This window comes from Cetorhinus maximus, chromosome 13, assembly GCF_964194155.1.
Source record: "Cetorhinus maximus chromosome 13, sCetMax3.hap1.1, whole genome shotgun sequence".
NCBI lineage: Eukaryota > Metazoa > Chordata > Chondrichthyes > Lamniformes > Cetorhinidae > Cetorhinus > Cetorhinus maximus.
Window position 1 is genome coordinate 100,089,145 of NC_135891.1, and position 6,622 is coordinate 100,095,766.

Here is a 6,622-nt window from a genome sequence, read left to right on the forward strand (position 1 = left end):
TTCATATCGTTGTGACATCAGGTTCAGAAACAGGGTGAAGAAAGAAGCGAATGTTTGCAGTCATATAGCAAGTGCCTTCTTTATGTGACATTATGGAAGCCACATGCAAGGCTAAACACCATTTTATTATGGATGAAATGGATGCTTATGTTTTTGAACAACTTTTCAATTCAGTGAATGTAAAGTAAATGAGGTTGAATGGGGAGGCATGATTCCTGAAACTTCTTTACCCAGAGGGTGGTTACAATGTGCTACGCCATGGTGCAGTTGAGGTGAATATCGTCGATGTCTCAGGGATGAGGGGAGTTTAGCTACAAGGTTAGGCCACAGAAGCTTGGGTTGTTGAGCTTGGAGCAAAGGGACTTGAGGCGCACCTGATGGCTGAGGCCATTCTTTAATTTAAAATCTAAAAAAAAAGTTTGGAGAGAGGGAAGGGGCCTCACTTACCTGAAAAGGCAGCCTGCTGTTTCTTCAGCGCTGGAAGGCCTCCTATCGGCCCACCAGCTTCGAGAACGTGTCCGCCAGCCTTAATTGACTGGCAAACCCACCCTCTGGGCACTAATTGGCCAATTCGGGGAAAATCGCAGCTGGATGACTGTTACCCACACAGTGCGGCCATCTGACCCACATTTGACCCCGATGGCGGGATTTTAAAGCAGGCGGGGAAAATTCTGCCCATCACGTTGTTGTTTTTCTGTAACGACAGGTCACCTGGCCATTGTTAAAGGCACTTGCTATCAGTTCACAGGAAGTAGGCCTGTCTATCAGTTTCTCTCCTCCTGTCAGGTGACATGTTCTGTTACAACTATTCCATCGTCCAGAAAAATAATTTATTGCATTGATTTATCACTCAGGTCAGCTGGGAAAAAAAAATCCCTGGCCTTTTCACTCTCTCTTTATAGAGAATTGTGATATTGGGTTAATTAATTGCGCACCATGCTGTAAGTGTAAAATTTGTTGCTGGACTTCATGGTGTGTCCAGGAATGAGGCTAAGTTTATGAGTTGCTGGTGCCGTTGCTGAAGTAAAAAAGCTACAATTTCACCACATTGTGTATTTTCCAATAAGAAGAGAAATTGACTTGGTTAAATAGGTATTTATGTAGAACGAAAGTTTCTCAGTACTGGATCAATAACATTTTATTCTGGCCTTCATGGTTCCTATGATGATACATCCCCTTAACCTTCTGCATGATGGATAATCTTTGTTAGGCTTCTGCTGATGCATTTTTTCTATTGCAAAACTAAAATAGTCTTATCAAACAGAATTAAAGCACCATAGGGCAGCAACACCCAAGTGTTTTATTAGCCTGGATCACACCAGGGAGGGAACTTTAAATTCATCCTCCCATGAATTGGCATAACATCTCAAACTGCAGTTACTAATGATTGCTAGCAGCCTGATTTGGTATTTATCCACCGAAGACAGACAAATTTATCCACCTTTCAGACAGACAAAATTCAATCAGGACAACAGCAAATGAGTAATTGTTTGTATTTTTACTGTTGAAGATAATCTAAGCTGCAAAATTCGACTCTGTAACACGGTTGATACTGCGCTACAGGGAAGCCTGGAGCTCACTAAATGGCAGCCAACTTGGCTCAGGCCATTTCCCCTGCATCTGGCACACCATGTTTGTAAGTATGTTAACATTGGCATGCTGTATGTGTGCTGGAACCATGCAGAGTGGACAAACTGTGATGTCAAACAGCACCTAACACTGATTCAGCACCCAACCTTCCATTTTGGAGCTCAGGTCCTGCTAATGCCCTCTCTTAAGCACTCCCAGCTGAGCGTGCATTCAACTACATGAAGGACCCCAGCTGGCACTATTTAAAGGAATTAGCCTGGGACGTCCAGGTGAATTGTTTTCGATTTTCTTTGCTGTTGCAGAGTGAGTGGAAATATTGTGCTCAGTGTCGCTGGAGGAGTTCAGAAAGCTTTTCTGGATTCGGGAGGGAGTGGTGCTGGACCTTGCCAAGTGGGTCAGAGAAATTCGAAGGCCTGTCAGCAGAAAGCCTGCTTTCTCTAAAGGGGGCTTTATTCTTGACTGCAGTACAACAGGGGCATGAAGCATAGGCATCAGAGAGCGGGAGCTGTGCAAAGAGGGAAGAGAAATAAAGGCTTTCAATAGAAAGGAGGATGGCGGACACCATGGAGACTATGGCCCAGCAGAACGTGGGGATGTGCGCAGACCTCCACTCCATCACAGGAGCCATGAGTGAGTTCCTGCAGTGACAACGCGAGGGGGAAACAGGGCACCTCGATGTCCCTCCAGCTGCTCCTTCCCCTCAACAAATCAGGCCGGGGCCCTCGGGCAACCAAAAAGAGAAGGAGCAGCAGCTGGACACCCCTGGGTCATCCACTCAGGAATCTCAGAGGTTGTCCTCTCCCTCCGAGTCTCCTTTGCCTGTGATCCCCTCAACCTCGTCCTCTGTCACCACAGAGGGAGCAGCTGGCCACCGAGTGATTCTGGAGTGAAAAGTGTGTGTGTGGCTGGGCCTTTCGGAGCCTCGTGCAATCACTCTCCCACGCACGCAGACCCTTCCCGTATCACACTCATTTCAATGCCCGAGCATTTTCAATGCTGCCTGCTGGGGTTTGCTTTCACTTGTCCATCTGAGCTGACCTGCATCTCCGCCCACACACTGATCACACTCCCATACAGCGCCTGATCTCACCCACCGACTGTCATTTTACTTTCAATTTGGACAGCATGGTGCTATTCGGTTTTACTTACCCTGCCTCAACCCTTACCCTCCCCCAGTCACCCATTTCCTTTCCCCCTTCACAACTGAACCCGCCCCCCCCCCCCCCCTCCCCCCCACCCCCGGCATCACCTTCCACCTCCCCTCTGTGACCTACCAGCCACAACCCTTTTCCTTCGGGGATGTCCTGGTGAACATGCATGTTCCCTTCCTTCCCGCAAACCCCACCCCCATCCATGTTAACCTTCCTGACCTCCTCCTTCCCACCCACAGGGTCCGTGTCTGTCTCCGCGTCCCCACCAACCACCCTCACCGTCCTTTCTATTGCTACTGTCGAACCCTCACCTTCCCATCCTACCGACTCACTCTGCCCTCAGTCAATCTCACCATTCCCTCATATCACGCCCACCCTCCGTTTGCTCCCCAGGAGGCAGTCATGGACACATCAGACCCCTCCCTTGCACATTCACCTGGACATCGCCCCCTCTGGACCCCTTCCCCCCTCCGGACCCCTTCCCCCCTGAAAGTTCTACCCGCCTCTGGACCCCTTGCCCCCACCCCCGGAAGCCCTCCACCCCCCAACTTAATCCTCCCACAACTCCTGAACCCTCCTCCCCACTTAGTCCCTCCCCCTTCCTGATTCCTTCAGACACACTTACTTCTTCCGCCAACCCTAGTCCTTCCTCCATCCCAATTCCTTCCTCCAGCCTTTTCTCTTCCTCCAGCATCACTTATTCCTCTAGCCTTACTCTTTCTCCTTTCCCGACTCCCTCAGACACCCTTACTTCTTCCTCCAGCTTTCCTTCTTCCCCCTTCCCAAATCCTTCCTCCACCCTTACTCCCTCCCCTCTGTGCACTCCTTCCTCCTCCAATCTCCTTCCCTTACACCTTCCATCCCCCCCTTACACCTACCTCCCCAGTTGCTATCTTCTCCCTTTACTCCCTCCTCTCCAATACTCCTTCCCCCCCCCAACCTGCCCCCTCTGACACCTTCATTTGCCCCTCCAACCTCACCCCCAACCCCTCTTCCTCTCCCACTCCCTCGACCATCATCCGTTGTGAGCATCAACGGTGACTTTCCAACTTCCGTGAGCTGCTTTGCAGCAGAGCCATGTCCATGAGAATCCTCCCCGCAGGCCATGGACATTGCTCCAGTGTGTGGTTGTTGTTGGGCTCCAGCATCTTCTGCTCCTCGGGTGCCCATGATGTGAGCGAGGCCCTGGCAGTAAGTCCCGACTTCTGCACATCACAGTTGTCAAGACGTGTTCTGCACCGTTTGTTTTCTGATCGACGTGGGCAGATGATCCAGAGTGGGGGGAATCAGTCTGGTGGGCTGGTTTATAATGATGTGATGATGTATTACAATGAGGTTCCCGATGCCGATAGCAGGCCACGTTTCCTGTCATTGACAGGCTGAGCAGACGATCGCAAACTGGTTTCATGACATCGTGAAACCGATTTTTGGCCTTCTCGCCATGCTGTCCGTTCACACCACTGAACGCGCCCAATGCCAGTGGGCAAGGGAAATTCCATCCATGATCTTTTCTCTTACCAGAGAGAAGCAGGAGGAGTGTGTGCACATGGCTTTGCCAGGCTAGTGGGATTCCCAATGGTGCAGGGAGCTATTGTCTGTACACACATGGCTCTGCGGGCCTAATAAATTAACAGGGAGATGTATTGCAACCACAAGGGCTCCTTCATTAACGTGCAGTTAGTTTGCGATCATGCAGAACATCACGTTGGTGAATGCCTGCTATTTTGGCAGCAGCCACATGCTTTCATCTTGGCCACAGCCACCATAACGAACCAGAGACTGGTTGCTTGGTGTTGAGGACTACCCATTCTGAACCTGGCTCATGACTCCCCTGTGCCACATGTGGATGTGACTTGGGGTAAACTCTCCATTTGTTGGAGTCATACATACACAAAGGAAGATGAGTGTCAGCCCCAGGACATCACTGCAGGAGTTCCTCAGGGTACTGCCCTAGGTCCAACCATCTTCAACTGTTTCATCAATGACCTTCCCCCCAACATAAAGCCAGAATTGGAGATGTTAACTGATAATTGCACAATGTTCAGTACCATTCGTGACTCCTTAGATACTGAGGCATTCCGTTTCCATATGCAGCAAGACATGGACAACATTCAGGCTTGGGCTGATAAGAGGCAAGTTATATTTGTGCCACACAAGCGCCAGGCAATAATCACCTCCAACAAGAAAGAGTGTAGCTGTCATGGAGCAATTCATGTATATAATATTATTGGAAAATATTTTTCTTTTAAAATAGAGGTTTAGTCTATGGGGGTGTCTTAATTGGATTAAAGCCAGCTAGTCTGGGTGCGCTGATGTGTACTAGTTTTGACATGTAAGAGAGATAGAGTGTATTTGCACTTTTTGAATGGAGCATTCAAGAAGTGGGGTGAAAACTGATGCCTTTCTGGCAGATACCAAGCAATATGTTTATATTACTAATGAAATTGGTACTATGAAAGGGGTTTTATTGTTAGAAGAGGCTGGTGATACAATGAGAATTTACATTCAATGAGTGGTGCTAGGTATAACTTCAGCAGTTTTCAGATGTGCGGGGCAGAGGCAATGTAAGATCAAAGCCTGTAAGCCTACCACTGTGTCTGCAAGGAACCAAAGTGAAAGGAACCTCATCTTGAATTTGTAAGGTGAAAACGCTTTGCCTGGTGTCTGGTTAAGTCTATGGGTTGCTGTTGCCTTAATGGAAATTAGTTTGGAAATTTGTTAAACATTAGGATAGTAGTAATTTGTAGCCATGTGTATATATATTTTAACCTGTATAAATTAATAAAATGTTTAATTTTGTTTCATGTAAAACCTCGAGAACTAGTGGTCTGATTCCTGAATTTAGAGTTGCATCTCAAACATAACATTAAAAATTATAGGTTATGACAGTTGTTTAAAGTTTTCCTCTGGGATTTTTAAAAAACTCCGCTTTACCAACTTCACAGTCATAACACTAACCATCTCCCTTTGCCATTCACTGAGAGGGAGGAGTATTAGTGAATGCGTTGCAATGTGTTTAGGTGACGTGCCCGCCATTACTGAATGTGCTGGAAGTTTGAGGAAACAGTGAGATGTGGCTGTGAGGCTTGCAGCAATGCTAAGGGTGTGAGGGTGAGTGTGGCATCGGAGTGTTGGACCTGAATCTAACGTATGATGGGTGTGATGCGGCTCTAGGACACTGAGCAATGTGAGAGGTTGGTGCTGTGGTGGGTAAGGGATATCATTTACTGGCCTTGAGCAGTCTTGTGAGGTCATTAAACTATTTCCAACATTGCAGTCAGGTCTTCGGGGCCAGACTCCAGCAATTCATCTCTATGGCCACTTGCTCCCATTCTCTTCGCAGGGTCTGCCTTGAAGATCCTTTTGGGAAACATGATCTCCTTCATACCCTATCATTTTTTTAGTAGTAGTGTGCAGGTAATTTGTTTAAGTGTGCAGGCTCTTAACTTTTTTTGCACCACCGTGCATGCGTAGTAACTTAAAGGGACCGACTTGTGTGTGACCTGCGCTGGAACTTTTGTGTTGCTGCATGGCTTGGGAACCCTCTCCCTCTGACCTGTTGCTCCATTTGCAATCTCTTGCCTTCCCTTAAAGACTTTCTGACACAGTTGCGCCAGCTTCTGTAGCATACCCCTTTAGGAGGAGCAGGTGGCCTTTAAGAAGCACAGGCTAGCTTTATGTCATATGAGCCATGTGTGAACCCGGTTCCATGATTGCATGTTTAGCCAGTCACAATCACGCTGATGAGCAGGCGGCATGAAGTTTGCATGCTGCCCAACTCAACTCATGCATTCCGATCAGTGAACCTGCTAACAGATCAAATCTTATCACCTCCAGTAGGAGGCACAACAGAGCAAGCATCATATTCTATGAAGTCCTGC